Source organism: Hypanus sabinus (assembly GCF_030144855.1).
Source record: "Hypanus sabinus isolate sHypSab1 chromosome X1 unlocalized genomic scaffold, sHypSab1.hap1 SUPER_X1_unloc_9, whole genome shotgun sequence".
NCBI classification, from domain to species: Eukaryota; Metazoa; Chordata; class Chondrichthyes; order Myliobatiformes; family Dasyatidae; genus Hypanus; species Hypanus sabinus.
The window spans coordinates 528,823-552,637 of NW_026778978.1; positions in this window are offsets into that span (position 1 = coordinate 528,823).

Here is a 23,815-nt window from a genome sequence, read left to right on the forward strand (position 1 = left end):
CAATTTCCCACTGTGTCCATCGGCCATTTCCCACTGTGTCCATCTGCCATTTCCCTGTGTCCATCTGCCATTTCCCACTGTCCATCGCCCATTTCCCACTGTGTCCATCTGCCATTTCCCTGTGTCCATCTGCCATTTCCCTCGGTGTCCATCTGCCATTTCCCCGTGTCCATCTGCCATTTCCCCTGTGTCCTTCTGCCATTTCCCCCTGTGTCCATCTGCAATTTCCCACTGTGTCCATCTGCCATTTCCCACAGCCTTCGTCTGCCATTTGCCCTGTGTCCTTCTTTCATTTCCCACAGTCCATCTGCCATTTCGCACTGTGTCCATCTGCCATTTCCCCGTGTCCATCTGCCATTTCCCCTGTGTCCTTCTGCCATTTCCCCCTGTGTCCATCTGCCATTTCCCACTGTGTCCATCTGCCATTTCCCCGTGTCCATCTGCCATTTCCCCGTGTCCATCTTCAATGTCCCACTGTGTCCATCTGCCATTTCCCCATGTACATCTGCCATTCCAACTGACCATCTGCCATTTCCCCCTGTATCCTTCTGCCATTTCCCACTGTGTCCATCTGCCATTTCCCCGTGTCCATCTGCCATTTCCCCTGTGTCCTTCTGCCATTTCCCACAGTGTCCATCTGCCATTTCCCACTTCCATCTGCCATTTCCCCCTGTGTCCATCTGCCATTTCCCACTGTGTCTATCTGCCATTTCCCACTGCGTCCGTCTGCCATTTCCCCGTGTCCATCTTCAATTTCCCACTGTGTCCATCTGCCATTTCCCACTGTGACCATCTGCCATTTCCCCGTCCATCTGCCATTTCCCACTGTGTCCATCTGCCATTTCCCCGTGTCCATCTTCAATGTCCCACTGTGTCCAACTACCATTTCCCCATGTCCATCTGCCATTCCAACTGTCCATCTGCCATTTCCCGCTGTATCCTTCTGCCATTTCCCACTGTGTCCATCTGCAATTTCCCCCTGTGTCCATCTGCCATTTCCCACTGTGTCCATCTGCCATTTCCCACAGCCTTCGTCTGCCATTTCCCCGTGTCCATCTTCAATTTCCCACTGTGACCATCGGCCATTTCCCACTGTGTCCATCTGCCATTTCCCTGTGTCCATCTGCCATTTCCCACTGTCCATCGCCCATTTCCCACTGTGTCCATCTGCCATTTCCCCGTGTCCATCTGCCATTTCCCACTACGTCCGTCTGCCATTTCCCCGTGTCCATCTGCCATTTCCCCCGTGTCCATCTTCAATTTCCCACTGTGTCCATCTGCCATTTCCCACTGTGTCCATCTGACATTTCCCCGTGTCCATCTTCAATTTCCCACTGTGTCCATCGGCCATTTCCCACTGTGTCCATCTGCCATTTCCCTGTGTCCATCTGCCATTTCCCACTGTCCATCGCCCATTTCCCACTGTGTCCATCTGCCATTTCCCTGTGTCCATCTGCCATTTCCCTCGGTGTCCATCTGCCATTTCCCCGTGTCCATCTGCCATTTCCCCTGTGTCCTTCTGCCATTTCCCCCTGTGTCCATCTGCAATTTCCCACTGTGTCCATCTGCCATTTCCCACAGCCTTCGTCTGCCATTTGCCCTGTGTCCTTCTTTCATTTCCCACAGTCCATCTGCCATTTCGCACTGTGTCCATCTGCCATTTCCCCGTGTCCATCTGCCATTTCCCCTGTGTCCTTCTGCCATTTCCCCCTGTGTCCATCTGCCATTTCCCACTGTGTCCATCTGCCATTTCCCATTTCCATCTGCCATTTCCCACTGTGTCCATCTGCAATTTCCCACTGTGTCCATCTGCCATTTCCCACAGCCTTCGTCTGCCATTTGCCCTGTGTCCTTCTTTCATTTCCCACAGTCCATCTGCCATTTCGCACTGTGTCCATCTGCCATTTCCCCGTGTCCATCTGCCATTTCCCCTGTGTCCTTCTGCCATTTCCCCCTGTGTCCATCTGCCATTTCCCACTGTGTCCATCTGCCATTTCCCACTTCCCTCTCCCATTTCCCACTGTGTCCATCTGCCATTTCCCACTGCGTCCGTCTGCCATTTCCCCGTGTCCATCTTCAATTTCCCACTGTGTCCATCTGCCATTTCCCACTGTGTCCATCTCCCATTTCCCCTGTGTCCTTCTGCCATTTCCCACAGTGTCCATCTGCCATTTCCCACTTCCATCTGCCATTTCCCCCTGTGTCCATCTGCCATTTCCCACTGTGTCTATCTGCCATTTCCCACTGCGTCCGTCTGCCATTTCCCCGTGTCCATCTTCAATTTCCCACGGTGTCCATCTGCCATTTCCCACTGTGACCATCTGCCATTTCCCCGTCCATCTGCCATTTCCCACTGTGTCCATCTGCCATTTCCCCGTGTCCATCTTCAATGTCCCACTGTGTCCATCTACCATTTCCCCATGTGCATCTGCCATTCCAACTGTCCATCTGCCATTTCCCGCTGTATCCTTCTGCCATTTCCCACTGTGTCCATCTGCCATTTCCCCGTGTCCATCTGCCATTTCCCTGTGTCCTTCTGCCATTTCCCACAGAGTCCATCTCCCATTTCCCACTTCCATCTGCAATTTCCCCCTGTGTCCATCTGCAATTTCCCACTGTGTCCATCTGACATTTCCCCGTGTCCATCTTCAATTTCCCACTGTGTCCATCGGCCATTTCCCACTGTGTCCATCTGCCATTTCCCTGTGTCCATCTGCCATTTCCCACTGTCCATCGCCCATTTCCCACTGTGACCATCTGCCATTTCCCGGTGTCCATCTGCCATTTCCCGGTGTCCATCTGCCATTTCCCACTACGTCCGTCTGAAATTTCCCCGTGTCCATCTGCCATTTCCCCCGTGTCCATCTGACATTTCCCACTGTGTCCATCTGCCATTTCCCTGTGTCCATCTGCCATTTCCCACGGTGTCCATCTGCCATTTCCCCGTGTCCATCTGCCATTTCCCCTGTGTCCTTCTGCCATTTCCCCCTCTGACATTCTGTCATTTCCCCTGTGTCCTTCTGCCATTTCCCGCAGTCCATCTGCCATTTCGCACTGTGTCCATCTGCCATTTCCCTGTGTCCAGCTGCCATTTCCCACTGTGTCAATCTGCCATTTCCCACTGTGTCCGTCTGCCATTTCCCACTGTGTCCATCTGCCATTTTCCCTGTCAATCTGCCATTCCCACTGTGTCCATCTGCCATTTCCCACTGTGTCCATCTGCCATTTCCCCCAGTGTTCATCTGCCATTTCCCTGTGTCCATCTGCGATTTCCACTCTGTCCATCTGCCATTTCCCCGTGTCCATCTCCCATTTCCCACTTCCATCTGCCATTTCCCCCTGTGTCCATCTGCCATTTCCCACTGTGTCCATCTGCCATTTCCCACTGGGTCCGTCTGCCATTTCCCCGTGTCCATCTTCAATTTCCCACTGTGTCCATCTGCCATTTCCCACTGTCCATCTGCCATTTCCCCGTCCATCTGCCATTTCCCACTGTGTCCATCTGCCATTTCCCCGTGTCCATCTTCAATGTCCCACTGTGTCCATCTGCCATTTCCCCATGTACATCTGCCATTCCAACTGACCATCTGCCATTTCCCCCTGTATCCTTCTGCCATTTCCCACTGTGTCCATCTGCCATTTCCCCGTGTCCATCTGCCATTTCCCCTGTGTCCTTCTGCCATTTCCCACAGTGTCCATCTGCCATTTCCCACTTCCATCTGCCATTTCCCCCTGTGTCCATCTGCCATTTCCCACTGTGTCTATCTGCCATTTCCCACTGCGTCCGTCTGCCATTTCCCCGTGTCCATCTTCAATTTCCCACTGTGTCCATCTGCCATTTCCCACTGTGACCATCTGCCATTTCCCCGTCCATCTGCCATTTCCCACTGTGTCCATCTGCCATTTCCCCGTGTCCATCTTCAATGTCCCACTGTGTCCAACTACCATTTCCCCATGTCCATCTGCCATTCCAACTGTCCATCTGCCATTTCCCGCTGTATCCTTCTGCCATTTCCCACTGTGTCCATCTGCAATTTCCCCCTGTGTCCATCTGCCATTTCCCACTGTGTCCATCTGCCATTTCCCACAGCCTTCGTCTGCCATTTCCCCGTGTCCATCTTCAATTTCCCACTGTGTCCATCGGCCATTTCCCACTGTGTCCATCTGCCATTTCCCTGTGTCCATCTGCCATTTCCCACTGTCCATCGCCCATTTCCCACTGTGTCCATCTGCCATTTCCCCGTGTCCATCTGCCATTTCCCACTACGTCCGTCTGCCATTTCCCCGTGTCCATCTGCCATTTCCCCCGTGTCCATCTGCCATTTCCCACTGTGTCCATCTGCCATTTGCCCTGTGTCCTTCTGCCATTTCCCACAGTCCATCTGCCATTTCGCACTGTGTCCATCTGCCATTTCCCCGTGTCCATCTGCCATTTCCCCTGTGTCCTTCTGCCATTTCCCCCTGTGTCCATCTGACATTTCCCCGTGTCCATCTTCAATTTCCCACTGTGTCCATCGGCCATTTCCCACTGTGACCATCTGCCATTTCCCTGTGTCCATCTGCCATTTCCCACTGTCCATCGCCCATTTCCCACTGTGTCCATCTGCCATTTCCCCTTGTCCATCTGCCATTTCCCACTACGTCCGTCTGCCATTTCCACGTGTCCATCTGCCATTTCCCCCGTGTCCATCTGCCATTTCCCACTGTGTCCATCTGCCATTTGCCCTGTGTCCTTCTGCCATTTCCCACAGTCCATCTGCCATTTCGCACTGTGTCCATCTGCCATTTCCCCGTGTCCATCTGCCATTTCCCCTGTGTCCTTGTGCCATTTCCCCCTGTGTCCATCTGCCATTTCCCACTGTGACATCTGCCATTTCCCCCTGTGTTCATCTGCCATTTCCCCGTATCCATCTGCCATTTCCCTGTGTCCATCTGCCGTTTGCCACTCTGTCCATCTGCCATTTCCCCTTGTCCATCTGCCATTTCACCGTGTGCGTCTGCCATTTGCCAAAGTGTCCATCTGCCATTTCCCACTTCCATCTGCCATTTCCCACTGTGTCCATCTGCCATTTCCCACTGCGTCCGTCTGCCATTTCCCCGTGTCCATCTTCAATTTCCCACTGTGTCCATCTGCCATTTCCCACTGTGTCCATCTGCCATTTCCCCGTCCGTCTGCCATTTCCCTCTGTGTCCATCTGCCATTTCCCCGTGTCCATCTTCAATGTCCCACTGTGTCCATCTGCCATTTCCCCATGTCCATCTGCCATTCCAACTGTCCATCTGCCATTTCCCCCTGTATCCTTCAGCCATTTCCCACTGTGTCCATCTGCCATTTCCCCGTGTCCATCTGCCATTTCCCCTGTGTCCTTCTGGCATTTCCCACAGTCCATCTGCCATTTCCCACTGTGTCCATCTGCCATTTCCCCGTGTCCATCTGCCATTTCCCCTGTGTCCTTCTGCCATTTCCCCCTGTGTCCATCTGCCATTTCCCACTGTGTCCATCTGCCATTTCCCACAGCCTTCGTCTGCCATTTCCCCGTGTCCATCTTCAATTTCCCACTGTGTCCATCTGCCATTTCCCACTGTGTCCATCTGACATTTCCCCGTGTCCATCTTCAATTTCCCACTGTGTCCATCGGCCATTTCCCACTGTGTCCATCTGCCATTTCCCTGTGTCCATCTGCCATTTCCCACTGTGTCAATCTGCCATTTCCCACTGTGTCCGTCTGCCATTTCCCACTGTGTCCATCTGCCATTTTCCCTGTCAATCTGCCATTCCCACTGTGTCCATCTGCCATTTCCCATTGTGTCCATCTGCCATTTCCCCCAGTGTTCATCTGCCATTTCCCCGAGTCCATCTGCCATTTCCCTGTGTCCATCTGCGGTTTCCCACTCTGTCCATCTCCCATTTCCCCGTGTCCATCTGCCATTTCCCACTCCCATCTGCCATTTCCCCCTGTATCCATCTGCCATTTCCCCGTGTCCATCTGCCATTTCCCACTGTGTCCATCTGCCATTTCCCTGTGTCCATCTGCCATGTCCCACGGTGTCCATCTGCCATTTCCCCGTGTCCATCTGCCATTTCCCCCGTATCCATCTGCCATTTCCCACAGTGTCCTTCTGCCTATCCCACTGTGTCCATCTGCCATTTCCCACTGTGTCCATCTGCCATTTCCCACTGTGTCCATATGCCATTTCCCACTGTGTCCATCTGCCATTTCCCCGTGACCATCTGCCATTTCCTACTGTGTCCATCTGCCATTTTCCCCTGTCAATCTGCCATTCCCACTGTGTCCATTTGCCATTTCCCACTGAGTCCATCTGCCATTTCCCCGTGTCCATCTTCAATGTCCCTGTCTCCATCTGCCATTTCCCACTGTATCCATCTGCCATTTCCCCATGTCCATCTGGCATTCCAACTGTCCATCTGCCATTTCCCCCTGTATCCTTCTGCCATTTCCCACTGTGTCCATCTGCCATTTCCCCGTGTCCATCTGCCATTTCCCCTGTGTCCTTCTGCCATTTCCCACAGTGTCCTTCTGCCATTTCCCACTTCCATCTGCCATTTCCCCCTGTGTCCATCTGCCGTTTCCCACTGTGTCCATCTGCCATTTCCCACCGCCTTCGTCTGCCATTTCCCCGTGTCCATCTTCAATATCCCACTGTGTCCATCTGCCATTTCCCACTGTGTCCATCTGACATTTCCCCGTGTCCATCTTCAATTTCCCACTGTGTCCATCGGCCATTTCCCACTGTGTCCATCTGACATTTCCCTGTGTCCATCTGCCATTTCCCACTGTCCATCGCTCTTTTCCCACTGTGTCCATCTGCCATTTCCCCGTTTCCATCTGCCATTTCACACTGCGTCCGTCTGCCATTTCCCCGTGTACATATGCCATTTCCCCGTGTCCATCTGCCGTTTCACCGTTTGCGTCTGCCATTTGCCAATGTGTCCATCTGCCATTTCCCACTTCCATCTGCCATTTCCCCCCGTGTCCATCTTCAATTTCCCACTGTGTCCATCTGCCATTTCCCTGTGTCCATCTGCCATTTCCCACTGTGTCAATCTGCCATTTCCCACTGTGTCCGTCTGCCATTTCCCACTGTGTCCATCTGCCATTTTCCCTGTCAATCTGCCATTCCCACTGTGTCCATCTGCCATTTCCCATTGTGTCCATCTGCCATTTCCCCCAGTGTTCATCTGCCATTTCCCCGAGTCCATCTGCCATTTCCCTGTGTCCATCTGCGGTTTCCCACTCTGTCCATCTCCCATTTCCCCGTGTCCATCTGCCATTTCCCACTCCCATCTGCCATTTCCCCCTGTATCCATCTGCCATTTCCCCGTGTCCATCTGCCATTTCCCACTGTGTCCATCTGCCATTTCCCTGTGTCCATCTGCCATGTCCCACGGTGTCCATCTGCCATTTCCCCGTGTCCATCTGCCATTTCCCCCGTATCCATCTGCCATTTCCCACAGTGTCCTTCTGCCTATCCCACTGTGTCCATCTGCCATTTCCCACTGTGTCCATCTGCCATTTCCCACTGTGTCCATATGCCATTTCCCACTGTGTCCATCTGCCATTTCCCCGTGACCATCTGCCATTTCCTACTGTGTCCATCTGCCATTTTCCCCTGTCAATCTGCCATTCCCACTGTGTCCATTTGCCATTTCCCACTGTGTCCATCTGCCATTTCCCCGTGTCCATCTTCAATGTCCCTGTCTCCATCTGCCATTTCCCACTGTATCCATCTGCCATTTCCCCATGTCCATCTGGCATTCCAACTGTCCATCTGCCATTTCCCCCTGTATCCTTCTGCCATTTCCCACTGTGTCCATCTGCCATTTCCCCGTGTCAATCTGCCATTTCCCCTGTGTCCTTCTGCCATTTCCCACAGTGTCCATCTGCCATTTCCCACTTCCATCTGCCATTTCCCCCTGTGTCCATCTGCCGTTTCCCACTGTGTCCATCTGCCATTTCCCACCGCCTTCGTCTGCCATTTCCCCGTGTCCATCTTCAATATCCCACTGTGTCCATCTGCCATTTCCCACTGTGTCCATCTGACATTTCCCCGTGTCAATCTTCAATTTCCCACTGTGTCCATCGGCCATTTCCCACTGTGTCCATCTGACATTTCCCTGTGTCCATCTGCCATTTCCCACTGTCCATCGCTCTTTTCCCACTGTGTCCATCTGCCATTTCCCCGTTTCCATCTGCCATTTCACACTGCGTCCGTCTGCCATTTCCCCGTGTACATATGCCATTTCCCCGTGTCCATCTGCCGTTTCACCGTTTGCGTCTGCCATTTGCCAATGTGTCCATCTGCCATTTCCCACTTCCATCTGCCATTTCCCCCCGTGTCCATCTTCAATTTCCCACTGTGTCCATCTGCCATTTCCTACTGTGTCCATCTGCCATTTCCCACTGTGTCCATCTGCCATTTCCCCGTCCATCTGCCATTTCCCACTGTGTCCATCTGCCATTTCCCACAGCCTTCGTCTGCCATTTCCCCGTGTCCATCTTCAATTTCCCACTGTGTCCATCTGCCATTTCCCACTGTGTCCATCTGACATTTCCCCATGTCCATCTTCAATTTCCCACTGTGTCCATCGGCCATTTCCCACTGTGTCCATCTGCCATTTCCCTGTGTCCATCTGCCATTTCCCACTGTCCATCGCCCATTTCCCACTGTGTCCATCTGCCATTTCCCCGTGTCCATCTGCCATTTCCCACTGTGTCCGTCTGCCATTTCCCACTGTGTCCATCTGCCATTTTCCCTGTGAATCTGCCATTCCCACTGAGTCCATCTGCCATTTCCCACTGTGTTCATCTGCCATTTCCCCGTGTCCATCTGCCATTTCCCCGTCCATCTGCCATTTCCCACAGCCTTCGTCTGCCATTTTCCCGTGTCCATCTTCAATTTCCCACTGTGTCCATCTGCCATTTCCCACTGTGTCCATCTGACATTTCCTCGTGTCCAACTTCAATTTCCCACTGTGACCATCGGCCATTTCCCACTGTGTCCATCTGCCATTTCCCTGTGTCCATCTGCCATTTCCCACTGTCCATCCCCATTTCCCACTGTCTCCATCTGCCATTTCCCCGTGTCCATCTGCCATTTCCCACTGTGTCCGTCTGCCATTTCCCACTGTGTCCATCTGCCATTTTCCCTGTGAATCTGCCATTCCCACTGAGTCCATCTGCCATTTCCCACTGTGTTCATCTGCCATTTCCCCGTGTCCATCTGCCATTTCCCTGTGTCCAACTGCCGTTTCCCACTCTGTCCAACTGCCATTTCCCCGTGTCCATCTCCCATTTCCCCGTGTCCATCTGCCATTTCACCGTGTGCGACTGCCATTTGCCAAAGTGTCCATCTGCCATTTCCCACTTCCATCTGCCATTTCCCCCTGTGTCCATCTGCCATTTCCCACTGCGTCCGTCTGCCATGTCCCACTGTGTCCATCTGCCATTTCCCACTGCATCCGTCTGCCATTTCCCCGTGTCCATCTTCAATTTCCCACTGTGTCCATCTGCCATTTCCCACTGTGTCCATCTCCCATTTCCCATGTGTCCTTCTGCCATTTCCCACAGTGTCCATCTGCCATTTCCCACTTCCATCTGCCATTTCCCCCTGTGTCCATCTGCCATTTCCCACTGTGTCTATCTGCCATTTCCCACGCTGTCCATCTGCCATTTCCCACTGTGACCATCTGCCATTTCCCCGTCCATCTGCCATTTCCAACTGTGTCCATCTGCCATTTCCCCGTGTCCATCTTCAATGTCCCACTGTGTCCATCTACCATTTCCCCATGTCCATCTGCCATTCCAACTGTCCATCTGCCATTTCCCGCTGTATCCTTCTGCCATTTCCCACTGTGTCCATCTGCCATTTCCCCGTGTCCATCTGCCATTTCCCCTGTGTCCTTCTGCCATTTCCCACAGAGTCCATCTCCCATTTCCCACTTCCATCTGCAATTTCCCCCTGTGTCCATCTGCAATTTCCCACTGTGTCCATCTGACATTTCCCCGTGTCCATCTTCAATTTCCCACTGTGTCCATCGGCCATTTCCCACTGTGTCCATCTGCCATTTCCCTGTGTCCATCTGCCATTTCCCACTGTCCATCGCCCATTTCCCACTGTGTCCATCTGCCATTTCCCGGTGTCCATCTGCCATTTCCCACTACGTCCGTCTGCCATTTCCCCGTGTCCATCTGCCATTTCCCCCGTGTCCATCTGACATTTCCCACTGTGTCCATCTGCCATTTCCCTGTGTCCATCTGCCATTTCCCACGGTGTCCATCTGCCATTTCCCCGTGTCCATCTGCCATTTCCCCTGTGTCCTTCTGCCATTTCCCCCTCTGACATTCTGCCATTTCCCACTGTGTCCATCTGCCATTTCCCACAGCCTTCGTCTGCCATTTCCCCTGTGACCTTCTGCCATTTCCCACAGTCCATCTGCCATTTCGCACTGTGTCCATCTGCCATTTCCCTGTGTCCATCTGCCATTTCCCACTGTGGCAATCTGCCATTTCCCACTGTGTCCGTCTGCCATTTCCCACTGTGTCCATCTGCCATTTCCCACTGTGTCCATCTGCCATTTCCCCGTCCATCTGCCATTTCCCACTGTGTCCATCTGCCATTTCCCCGTGTCCATCTTCAATGTCCCACTGTGTCCATCTGCCATTTCCCCATGTACATCTGCCATTCCAACTGACCATCTGCCATTTCCCCCTGTATCCTTCTGCCATTTCCCACTGTGTCCATCTGTCATTTCCCCGTGTCCATCTGCCATTTCCCCTGTGTCCTTCTGCCATTTCCCACAGTGTCCATCTGCCATTTCCCACTTCCATCTGCCATTTCCCCCTGTGTCCATCTGCCATTTCCCACTGTGTCTATCTGCCATTTCCCACTGCGTCCGTCTGCCATTTCCCCGTGTCCATCTTCAATTTCCCACTGTGTCCATCTGCCATTTCCCACTGTGACCATCTGCCATTTACCCGTCCATCTGCCATTTCCCACTGTGTCCATTTGCCATTTCCCCGTGTCCATCTTCAATGTCCCACTGTGTCCATCTACCATTTCCCCATGTCCATCTGCCATTCCAACTGTCCATCTGCCATTTCCCGCTGTATCCTTCTGCCATTTCCCACTGTGTCCATCTGCAATTTCCCCCTGTGTCCATCTGCCATTTCCCACTGTGTCCATCTGCCATTTCCCACAGCCTTCGTCTGCCGTTTCCCCGTGTCCATCTTCAATTTCCCACTGTGTCCATCTGCCATTTCCCACTGTGTCCATCTGACATTTCCCCGTGTCCATCTTCAATTTCCCACTGAGTCCATCGGCCATTTCCCACTGTGTCCATCTGCCATTTCCCTGTGTCCATCTGCCATTTCCCACTGTCCATCGCCCATTTTCCACTGTGTCCATCTGCCATTTCCCCGTGTCCATCTGCCATTTCCCTCTACGTCCGTCTGCCATTTCCCCGTGTCCATCTGCCATTTCCCCCGTGTCCATCTGCCATTTCCCACTGTGTCCATCTGCCATTTGCTCTGTGTCCTTCTGCCATTTCCCACAGTCCATCTGCCATTTCGCACTGTGTCCATCTGCCATTTCCCCGTGTCCATCTGCCATTTCCCCTGTGTCCTTCTGCCATTTCCCCCTGTGTCCATCTGCCATTTCCCACTGTGTCCATCTGCCATTTCCCCCTGTGTTCATCTGCCATTTCCCCGTGTCCATCTGCCATTTCCCTGTGTCCATCTGCCGTTTGCCACTCTGTCCATCTGCCATTTCCCCTTGTCCATCTGCCATTTCACCGTGTGCGTCTGCCATTTGCCAAAGTGTCCATCTGCCATTTCCCACTTCCATCTGCCATTTCCCACTGTGTCCATCTGCCATTTCCCACTGCGTCCGTCTGCCATTTCCCCGTGTCCATCTTCAATTTCCCACTGTGTCCATCTGCCATTTCCCACTGTGTCCATCTGCCATTTCCCCGTCCGTCTGCCATTTCCCTCTGTGTCCATCTGCCATTTCGCCGTGTCCATCTTCAATGTCCCACTGTGTCCATCTGCCATTTCCCCATGTCCATCTGCCATTCCAACTGTCCATCTGCCATTTCCCCCTGTATCCTTCAGACATTTCCCACTGTGTCCATCTGCCATTTCCCCGTGTCCATCTGCCATTTCCCCTGTGTCCTTCTGGCATTTCCCACAGTCCATCTGCCATTTCCCACTGTGTCCATCTGCCATTTCCCCGTGTCCATCTGCCATTTCCCCTGTGTCCTTCTGCCATTTCCCCCTGTGTCCATCTGCCATTTCCCACTGTGTCCATCTGCCATTTCCCACAGCCTTCGTCTGCCATTTCCCCGTGTCCATCTTCAATTTCCCACTGTGTCCATCTGCCATTTCCCACTGTGTCCATCTGAAATTTCCCCGTGTCCATCTTCAATTTCCCACAGTGTCCATCGGCCATTTCCCACTGTGTCCATCTGCCATTTCCCTGTGTCCATCTGCCATTTCCCACTGTGTCAATCTGCCATTCCCACTGTGTCCATCTGCCATTTCCCACTGTGTCCATCTGCCATTTACCCGTCCATCTGCCATTTCCCACTGTGTCCATCTGCCATTTCCCCGTGTCCATCTTCAATGTCCCACTGTGTCCATCTACCATTTCCCCATGTCCATCTGCCATTCCAACTGTCCATCTGCCATTTCCCGCTGTATCCTTCTGCCATTTCCCACTGTGTCCATCTGCAATTTCCCCCTGTGTCCATCTGCCATTTCCCACTGTGTCCATCTGCCATTTCCCACAACTTTCGTCTGCCGTTTCCCCGTGTCCATCTTCAATTTCCCACTGTGTCCATCTGCCATTTCCCCGTGTCCATCTTCAATTTCCCACTGTATCCATCTGCCATTTCCCCATGTCCATCTGCCATTCCAACTGTCCATCTGCCATTTCCCCCTGTATCCTTCTGCCATTTCCCACTGTGTCCATCTGCCATTTCCCCGTGTCCATCTGCCATTTCCCCTGTGTCCTTCTGCCATTTCCCACAGTGTCCATCTGCCATTTCCCACTTCCATCTGCCATTTCCCCCTGTGTCCATCTGCCGTTTCCCACTGTGTCCATCTGCCGTTTCCCACCGCCTTCGTCTGCCATTTCCCCGTGTCCATCTTCAATATCCCACTGTGTCCATCTGCCATTTCCCACTGTGTCCATCTGACATTTCCCCGTGTCCATCTTCAATTTCCCACTGTGTCCATCGGCCATTTCCCACTGTGTCCATCTGACATTTCCCTGTGTCCATCTGCCATTTCCCACTGTCCATCGCTCTTTTCCCACTGTGTCCATCTGCCATTTCCCCGTTTCCATCTGCCATTTCACACTGCGTCCGTCTGCCATTTCCCCGTGTACATATGCCATTTCCCCGTGTCCATCTGCCGTTTCACCGTTTGCGTCTGCCATTTGCCAATGTGTCCATCTGCCATTTCCCACTTCCATCTGCCATTTCCCCCCGTGTCCATCTTCAATTTCCCACTGTGTCCATCTGCCATTTCCCACTGTGTCCATTGCCATTTCCCACTGTGTCCATCTGCCATTTCCCCGTCCATCTGCCATTTCCCACTGTGTCCATCTGCCATTTCCCACAGCCTTCGTCTGCCATTTCCCCGTGTCCATCTTCAATTTCCCACTGTGTCCATCTGCCATTTCCCACTGTGTCCATCTGACATTTCCCCATGTCCATCTTCAATTTCCCACTGTGTCCATCGGCCATTTCCCACTGTGTCCATCTGCCATTTCCCTGTGTCCATCTGCCATTTCCCACTGTCCATCGCCCATTTCCCATTGTGTCCATCTGCCATTTCCCCGTGTCCATCTGCCATTTCCCACTGTGTCCGTCTGCCATTTCCCACTGTGTCCATCTGCCATTTTCCCTGTGAATCTGCCATTCCCACTGAGTCCATCTGCCATTTCCCACTGTGTTCATCTGCCATTTCCCCGTGTCCATCTGCCATTTCCCTGTGTCCAACTGCCGTATCCCACTCTGTCCATCTGCCATTTCCCCGTGTCCATCTCCCATTTCCCCGTGTCCATCTGCCATTTCACCGTGTGCGACTGCCATTTGCCAAAGTGTCCATCTGCCATTTCCCACTTCCATCTGCCATTTCCCCCTGTGTCCATCTGCCATTTCCCATTGCGTCCGTCTGCCATTTCCCACTGTGTCCATCTGCCATTTCCCACTGCGTCCGTCTGCCATTTCCCCGTGTCAATCTTCAATTTCCCACTGTGTCTATCTGCCATTTCCCCGTGTCCATCTTCAATGTCCCACTGTGTCCATCGGCCATTTCCCCATGTCCATCTGCCATTCCAACTGTCCATCTGCCATTTCCCCCTGTATCATTCTGCCATTTCCCACTGTGTCCATCTGCCATTTCCCCGTGTCCATCTGCCATTTCCCGTGTCCTTCTGCCATTTCCCACAGTGTCCATCTGCCATTTCCCACTTCCATCTGCCATTTCCCCCTGTGTCCATCTGCCATTTCCCAATGTGTCCATCTGCCATTTCCCACAGCCTCGTCTGCCATTTCCCCGTGTCCATCTTCAATTTCCCACTGTGTCCATCTGCCATTTCCCACTGTGTCCATCTGACATTTCCCCGTGTCCATCTTCAATTTCCCACTGTGTCCATCGGCCATTTCCCACTGTGTCCATCTGCCATTTCCCTGTGTCCATCTGCCATTTCCCACTGTCCATCGCCCAATTCCCACTGTGTCCATCTGCCATTTCCCCGTGTCCATCTGCCATTTCCCACTGTGTCAATCTGCCATTTCCCACTGTGTCCGTCTGCCATTTCCCACTGTGTCCATCTGCCATTTTCCCTGTCAATCTGCCATTCCCACTGAGTCCATCTGCCATTTCCCACTGTGTTCATCTGCCATTTCCCCGTGTCCATCTGCCATTTCCCTGTGTCCATCTGCCGTTTCCCACTCTGTCCATCTGCCATTTCCCCGTGTCCATCTCCCATTTCCCCGTGTCCATCTGCCATTTCACCGTGTGCGTCTGCCATTTGCCAAAGTGTCCATCTGCCATTTCCCACTTCCATCTGCCATTTCCCCCTTTGTCCATCTGCCATTTCCCACCTTGTCTATCTGCCATTTCCCACTGCGTCCGTCTGCCATTTCCCCGTGTCCATCTTCAATTTCCCACTGTGTCCATCTGCCATTTCCCACTGTGACCATCTGCCATTTCCCCGTCCATCTGCCATTTCCCACTGTGTCCATCTGCCATTTCCCCGTGTCCATCTTCAATGTCCCACTGTGTCCATCTACCATTTCCCCATGTCCATCTGCCATTCCAACTGTCCATCTGCCATTTCCCGCTGTATCCTTCTGCCATTTCCCACTGTGTCCATCTGCCATTTCCCCGTGTCCATCTGCCATTTCCCCTGTGTCCTTCTGCCATTTCCCACAGAGTCCATCTCCCATTTCCGACTTCCATCTGCAATTTCCCCCTGTGTCCATCTGCCATTTCCCACTGTGTCCATCTGCCATTTCCCACAGCCTTCGTCTGCCATTTCCCCGTGTCCATCTTCAATTTCCCACTGTGTCCATCTGCCATTTCCCACTGTGTCCATCTGACATTTCCCCGTGTCCATCTTCAATTTCCCACTGTGTCCATCGGCCATTTCCCACTGTGTCCATCTGCCATTTCCCTGTGTCCATCTGCCTTTTCCCACTGTCCATCGCCCATTTCCCACTGTGTCCATCTGCCATTTCCCCGTGTCCATCTGCCATTTCCCACTACGTCCGACTGCCATTTCCACGTGTCCATCTGCCATTTCCCCCGTGTTCATCTGCCATTTCCCACTGTGTCCATCTGCCATTTCCCTGTGTCCATCTGCCATTTCGCACTGTGTCCATCTGCCATTTCCCCGTGTCCATCTTCAATGTCCCACTGTGTCCGTCTGCCATTTCCCACTGTCCATCTGCCATTTTCCCTGTGAATCTGCCATTCCCACTGAGTCCATCTGCCATTTCCCACTGTGTTCATCTGCCATTTCCCCGTGTCCATCTGCCATTTCCCCGTCCATCTGCCATTTCCCACAGCCTTCGTCTGCCATTTCCCCGTGTCCATCTTCAATTTCCCACTGTGTCCATCTGCCATTTCCCACTGTGTCCATCTGACATTTCCCCGTGTCCAACTTCAATTTCCCACTGTGTCCATCGGCCATTTCCCACTGTGTCCATCTGCCATTTCCCTGTGTCCAACTGCCGTTTCCCACTCTGTGCAACTGCCATTTCCCCGTGTCCATCTCCCATTTCCCCGTGTCCATCTGCCATTTCACCGTGTGCGACTGCCATTTGCCAAAGTGTCCATCTGCCATTTCCCACTTCCATCTGCCATTTCCCCCTGTGTCCATCTGCCATTTCCCACTGCGTCCGTCTGCCATGTCCCACTGTGTCCATCTGCCATTTCCAACTGCATCCGTCTGCCATTTCCCCGTGTCCATCTTCAATTTCCCACTGTGTCCATCTGCCATTTCCCACTGTGTCCATCTCCCATTTCCCATGTGTCCTTCTGCCATTTCCCACAGTGTCCATCTGCCATTTCCCACTTCCATCTGCCATTTCCCCCTGTGTCCATCTGCCATTTCCCACAGTGTCCATCTGCCATTTCCCACTTCCATCTGCCATTTCCCCCTGTGTCCATCTGCCATTTCCCACTGTGTCTATCTGCCATTTCCCACTGCGTCCGTCTGCCATTTCCCCGTGTCCATCTTCAATTTCCCACTGTGTCCATCTGCCATTTCCCACTGTGACCATCTGCCATTTACCCGTCCATCTGCCATTTCCCACTGTGTCCATCTGCCATTTCCCCGTGTCCATCTTCAATGTCCCACTGTGTCCATCTACCATTTCCCCATGTCCATCTGCCATTCCAACTGTCCATCTGCCATTTCCCGCTGTATCCTTCTGCCATTTCCCACTGTGTCCATCTGCCATTTCCCCGTGTCCATCTGCCATTTCCCCTGTGTCCTTCTGCCATTTCCCACAGAGTCCATCTCCCATTTCCCACTTCCATCTGCAATTTCCCCCTGTGTCCATCTGCAATTTCCCACTGTGTCCATCTGACATTTCCCCGTGTCCATCTTCAATTTCCCACTGTGTCCATCGGCCATTTCCCACTGTGTCCATCTGCCATTTCCCTGTGTCCATCTGCCATTTCCCACTGTCCATCGCCCATTTCCCACTGTGTCCATCTGCCATTTCCCGGTGTCCATCTGCCATTTCCCACTACGTCCGTCTGCCATTTCCCCGTGTCCATCTGCCATTTCCCCCGTGTCCATCTGACATTTCCCACTGTGTCCATCTGCCATTTCCCTGTGTCCATCTGCCATTTCCCACGGTGTCCATCTGCCATTTCCCCGTGTCCATCTGCCATTTCCCCTATGTCCTTCTGCCATTTCCCCCTCTGACATTCTGCCATTTCCCACTGTGTCCATCTGCCATTTCCCACAGCCTTCGTCTGCCATTTCCCCTGTGTCCTTCTGCCATTTCCCACAGTCCATCTGCCATTTCGCACTGTGTCCATCTGCCATTTCCCTGTGTCCATCTGCCATTTCCCACTGTGTCAATCTGCCATTTCCCACTGTGTCCGTCTGCCATTTCCCACTGTGTCCATCTGCCATTTTCCCTGTCAATCTGCCATTCCCACTGTGTCCATCTGCCATTTCCCACTGTGTCCATCTGCCATTTCCCCCAGTGTTCATCTGCCATTTCCCTGTGACCATCTGCGATTTCCACTCTGTCCATCTGCCATTTCCCCGTGTCCATCTCCCATTTCCCACTTCCATCTGCCATTTCCCCCTGTGTCCATCTGCCATTTCCCACTGTGTCCATCTGCCATTTCCCACTGCGTCCGTCTGCCATTTCCCCGTGTCCATCTTCAATTTCCCACTGTGTCCATCTGCCATTTCCCCCAGTGTTCATCTGCCATTTCCCTGTGTCCATCTGCGATTTCCACTCTGTCCATCTGCCATTTCCCCGTGTCCATCTCCCATTTCCCACTTCCATCTGCCATTTCCCCCTGTGTCCATCTGCCATTTCCCACTGTGTCCATCTGCCATTTCCCACTGCGTCCGTCTGCCATTTCCCCGTGTCCATCTTCAATTTCCCACTGTGTCCATCTGCCATTTCCCCCAGTGTTCATCTGCCATTTCCCTGTGTCCATCTGCGATTTCCACTCTGTCCATCTGCCATTTCCCCGTGTCCATCTCCCATTTCCCACTTCCATCTGCCATTTCCCCCTGTGTCCATCTGCCATTTCCCACTGTGTCCATCTGCCATTTCCCACTGCGTCCGTCTGCCATTTCCCCGTGTCCATCTTCAATTTCCCACTGTGTCCATCTGCCATTTCCCACTGTGTCCATCTGCCATTTCCCCGTCCGTCTGCCATTTCCCACTGTGTCCATCTGCCATTTTCCCTGTCAATCTGCCATTCCCACTGTGTCCATCTGCCAATTCCCACTGTGTCCATCTGCCATTTCCCCCAGTGTTCATCTGCCATTTCCCTGTGTCCATCTGCGATTTCCACTCTGTCCATCTGCCATTTCCCCGTGTCCATCTCCCATTTCCCACTTCCATCTGCCATTTCCCCCTGTGTCCATCTGCCATTTCCCACTGTGTCCATCTGCCATTTCCCACTGCGTCCGTCTGCCATTTCCCCGTGTCCATCTTCCATTTCCCACTGTGTCCATCTGCCATTTCCCCCAGTGTTCATCTGCCATTTCCCTGTGTCCATCTGCGATTTCCACTCTGTCCATCTGCCATTTCCCCGTGTCCATCTCCCATTTCCCACTTCCATCTGCCATTTCCCCCTGTGTCCATCTGCCATTTCCCACTGTGTCCATCTGCCATTTCCGACTGCGTCCGTCTGCCATTTCCCCGTGTCCATCTTCAATTTCCCACTGTGTCCATCTGCCATTTCCCACTGTGTCCATCTGCCATTTCCCCGTCCATCTGCCATTTCCCACTGTGTCCATCTGCCATTTCCCCGTGTCCATCTTCAATGTCCCACTGTGTCCATCTGCCATTTCCCCATGTACATCTGCCATTCCAACTGACCATCTGACATTTCCCCCTGTATCCTTCTGCCATTTCCCACTGTGTCCATCTGTCATTTCCCCGTGTCCATCTGCCATTTCCCCTGTGTCCTTCTGCCATTTCCCACAGTGTCCATCTGCCATTTCCCACTTCCATCTGCCATTTCCCCCTGTGTCCATCTGCCATTTCCCACTGTGTCTATCTGCCATTTCCCACTGCGTCCGTCTGCCATTTCCCCGTGTCCATCTTCAATTTCCCACTGTGTCCATCTGCCATTTCCCACTGTGACCATCTGCCATTTACCCGTCCATCTGCCATTTCCAACTGTGTCCATCTGCCATTTCCCCGTGTCCATCTTCAATGTCCCACTGTGTCCATCTACCATTTCCCCGTCCATCTGCCATTCCAACTGTCCATCTGCCATTTCCCGCTGTATCCTTCTGCCATTTCCCACTGTGTCCATCTGCAATTTCCCCCTGTGTCCATCTGCCATTTCCCACTGTGTCCATCTGCCATTTCCCACAGCCTTCGTCTGCCGTTTCCCCGTGTCCATCTTCAATTTCCCACTGTGTCCATCTGCCATTTCCCACTGTGTCCATCTGACATTTCCCCGTGTCCATCTTCAATTTCCCACTGAGTCCATCGGCCATTTCCCACTGTGTCCATCTGCCATTTCCCTGTGTCCATCTGCCATTTCCCACTGTCCATCGCCCATTTTCCACTGTGTCCATCTGCCATTTCCCCGTGTCCATCTGCCATTTCCCACTACGTCCGTCTGCCATTTCCCCGTGTCCATCTGCCATTTCCCCCGTGTCCATCTGCCATTTCCCACTGTGTCCATCTGCCATTTGCTCTGTGTCCTTCTGCCATTTCCCACAGTCCATCTGCCATTTCGCACTGTGTCCATCTGCCATTTCCCCGTGTCCATCTGCCATTTCCCCTGTGTCCTTCTGCCATTTCCCCCTGTGTCCATCTGCCATTTCCCACTGTGTCCATCTGCCATTTCCCCCTGTGTTCATCTGCCATTTCCCCGTGTCCATCTGCCATTTCCCTGTGTCCATCTGCCGTTTGCCACTCTGTCCATCTGCCATTTCCCCTTGTCCATCTGCCATTTCACCGTGTGCGTCTGCCATTTGCCAAAGTGTCCATCTGCCATTTCCCACTTCCATCTGCCATTTCCCACTGTGTCCATCTGCCATTTCCCACTGCGTCCGTCTGCCATTTCCCCGTGTCCATCTTCAATTTCCCACTGTGTCCATCTGCCATTTCCCACTGTGTCCATCTGCCATTTCCCCGTCCGTCTGCCATTTCCCTCTGTGTCCATCTGCCATTTCGCCGTGTCCATCTTCAATGTCCCACTGTGTCCATCTGCCATTTCCCCATGTCCATCTGCCATTCCAACTGTCCATCTGCCATTTCCCCCTGTATCCTTCAGACATTTCCCACTGTGTCCATCTGCCATTTCCCCGTGTCCATCTGCCATTTCCCCTGTGTCCTTCTGGCATTTCCCACAGTCCATCTGCCATTTCCCACTGTGTCCATCTGCCATTTCCCCGTGTCCATCTGCCATTTCCCCTGTGTCCTTCTGCCATTTCCCCCTGTGTCCATCTGCCATTTCCCACTGTGTCCATCTGCCATTTCCCACAGCCTTCTTCTGCCATTTCCCCGTGTCCATCTTCAATTTCCCACTGTGTCCATCTGCCATTTCCCACTGTGTCCATCTGACATTTCCCCGTGTCCACCTTCAATTTCCCACAGTGTCCATCGGCCATTTCCCACTGTGTCCATCTGCCATTTCCCTGTGTCCATCTGCCATTTCCCACTGTGTCAATCTGCCATTCCCACTGTGTCCATCTGCCATTTCCCACTGTGTCCATCTGCCATTTCCCCGTGTCCATCTTCAATTTCCCACGCTGTCCATCTGCCTTTTCCCACTGTGACCATCTGCCATTTCCCCGTCTATCTGCCATTTCCAACTGTGTCCATCTGCCATTTCCCCGTGTCCATCTTCAATGTCCCACTGTGTCCATCTACCATTTCCCCATGTCCATCTACCATTTCCCCATGTCCATCTGCCATTCCAACTGTCCATCTGCCATTTCCCGCTGTATCCTTCTTCCATTTCCCACTGTGTCCATCTGCCATTTCCCCGTGTCCATCTGCCATTTCCCCTGTGTCCTTCTGCCATTTCCCACAGTGTCCATCTGCCATTTCCCTGTGTCCATCTGCCATTTCCCACTGTCCATCGCCCATTTCCCACTTCCATCTGCAATTTCCCCCTGTGTCCATCTGCATTTTCCCACTGTGTCCATCTGACATTTCCCCGTGTCCATCTTCAATTTCCCACTGTGTCCATCGGCCATTTCCCACTGTGTCCATCTGCCATTTCCCTGTGTCCATCTGCCATTTCCCACTGTCCATCGCCCATTTCCCACTGTGTCCATCTGCCATTTCCCGGTGTCCATCTGCCATTTCCCACTACGTCCGTCTGCCATTTCCCCGTGTCCATTTGCCATTTCCCCCGTGTCCATCTGACATTTCCCACTGTGTCCATCTGCCATTTCCCTGTGTCCATCTGCCATTTCCCACGGTGTCCATCTGCCATTTCCCCGTGTCCATCTGCCATTTCCCCTGTGTCCTTCTGCCATTTCCCCCTCTGACATTCTGCCATTTCCCACTGTGTCCATCTGCCATTTCCCACAGCCTTCGTCTGCCATTTCCCCTGTGTCCTTCTGCCATTTCCCACAGTCCATCTGCCATTTCGCACTGTGTCCATCTGCCATTTCCCTGTGTCCATCTGCCATTTCCCACTGTGTCAATCTGCCATTTCCCACTGTGTCCGTCTGCCATTTCCCACTGTGTCCATCTGCCATTTTCCCTGTCAATCTGCCATTCCCACTGTGTGCATCTGCCATTTCCCACTGTGTCCATCTGCCATTTCCCCCAGTGTTCATCTGCCATTTCCCTGTGTCCATCTGCGATTTCCACTCTGTCCATCTGCCATTTCCCCGTGTCCATCTCCCATTTCCCACTTCCATCTGCCATTTCCCCCTGTGTCCATCTGCCATTTCCCACTGTGTCCATCTGCCATTTCCCACTGCGTCCGTCTGCCATTTCCCCGTGTCCATCTTCAATTTCCCACTGTGTCCATCTGCCATTTCCCACTGTGTCCATCTGCCATTTCCCCGTCCATCTGCCATTTCCCACTGTGTCCATCTGCCATTTCCCCGTGTCCATCTTCAATGTCCCACTGTGTCCATCTGCCATTTCCCCATGTACATCTGCCATTCCAACTGACCATCTGCCATTTCCCCCTGTATCCTTCTGCCATTTCCCACTGTGTCCATCTGTCATTTCCCCGTGTCCATCTGCCATTTCCCCTGTGTCCTTCTGCCATTTCCCACAGTGTCCAACTGCCATTTCCCACTTCCATCTGCCATTTCCCCCTGTGTCCATCTGCCATTTCCCACTGTGTCTATCTGCCATTTCCCACTGCGTCCGTCTGCCATTTCCCCGTGTCCATCTTCAATTTCCCACTGTGTCCATCTGCCATTTCCCACTGTGACCATCTGCCATTTACCCGTCCATCTGCCATTTCCCACTGTGTCCATCTGCCATTTCCCCGTGTCCATCTTCAATGTCCCACTGTGTCCATCTACCATTTCCCCATGTCCATCTGCCATTCCAACTGTCCATCTGCCATTTCCCGCTGTATCCTTCTGCCATTTCCCACTGTGTCCATCTGCAATTTCCCCCTGTGTCCATCTGCCATTTCCCACTGTGTCCATCTGCCATTTCCCACAGCCTTCGTCTGCCATTTCCCCGTCTCCATCTTCAATTTCCCACTGTGTCCATCTGCCATTTCCCACTGTGTCCATCTGACATTTCCCCGTGTCCATCTTCAATTTCCCACTGAGTCCATCGGCCATTTCCCACTGTGTCCATCTGCCATTTCCCTGTGTCCATCTGCCATTTCCCACTGTCCATCGCCCATTTCCCACTGTGTCCATCTGCCATTTCCCTGTGTCCATCTGCCATTTCCCACTGTCCATCTGCCATTTCCCACTACGTCCGTCTGCCATTTCCCCGTGTCCATCTGCCATTTCCCCCGTGTCCATCTGCCATTTCCCACTGTGTCCATCTGCCATTTGCTCTGTGTCCTTCTGCCATTTCCCACAGTCCATCTGCCATTTTGCACTGTGTCCATCTGCCATTTCCCCGTGTCCATCTGCCATTTCCCACTACGTCCGTCTGCCATTTCCCCGTGTCCATCTGCCATTTCCCCCGTGTCCATCTGCCATTTCCCACTGTGTCCATCAGCCATTTGCTCTGTGTCCTTCTGCCATTTCCCACAGTCCATCTGCCATTTCGCACTGTGTCCATCTGCCATTTCCCCGTGTCCATCTGCCATTTCCCCTGTGTCCTTCTGCCATTTCCCCCTGTGTCCATCTGCCATTTCCCACTGTGTCCATCTGCCATTTCCCCCTGTGTTCATCTGCCATTTCCCCGTGTCCATCTGCCATTTCCCTGTGTCCATCTGCCGTTTGCCACTCTGTCCATCTGCCATTTCCCCTTGTCCATCTGCCATTTCACCGTGTGCGTCTGCCATTTGCCAAAGTGTCCATCTGCCATTTCCCACTTCCATCTGCCATTTCCCACTGTGTCCATCTGCCATTTCCCACTGCGTCCGTCTGCCATTTCCCCGTGTCCATCTTCAAT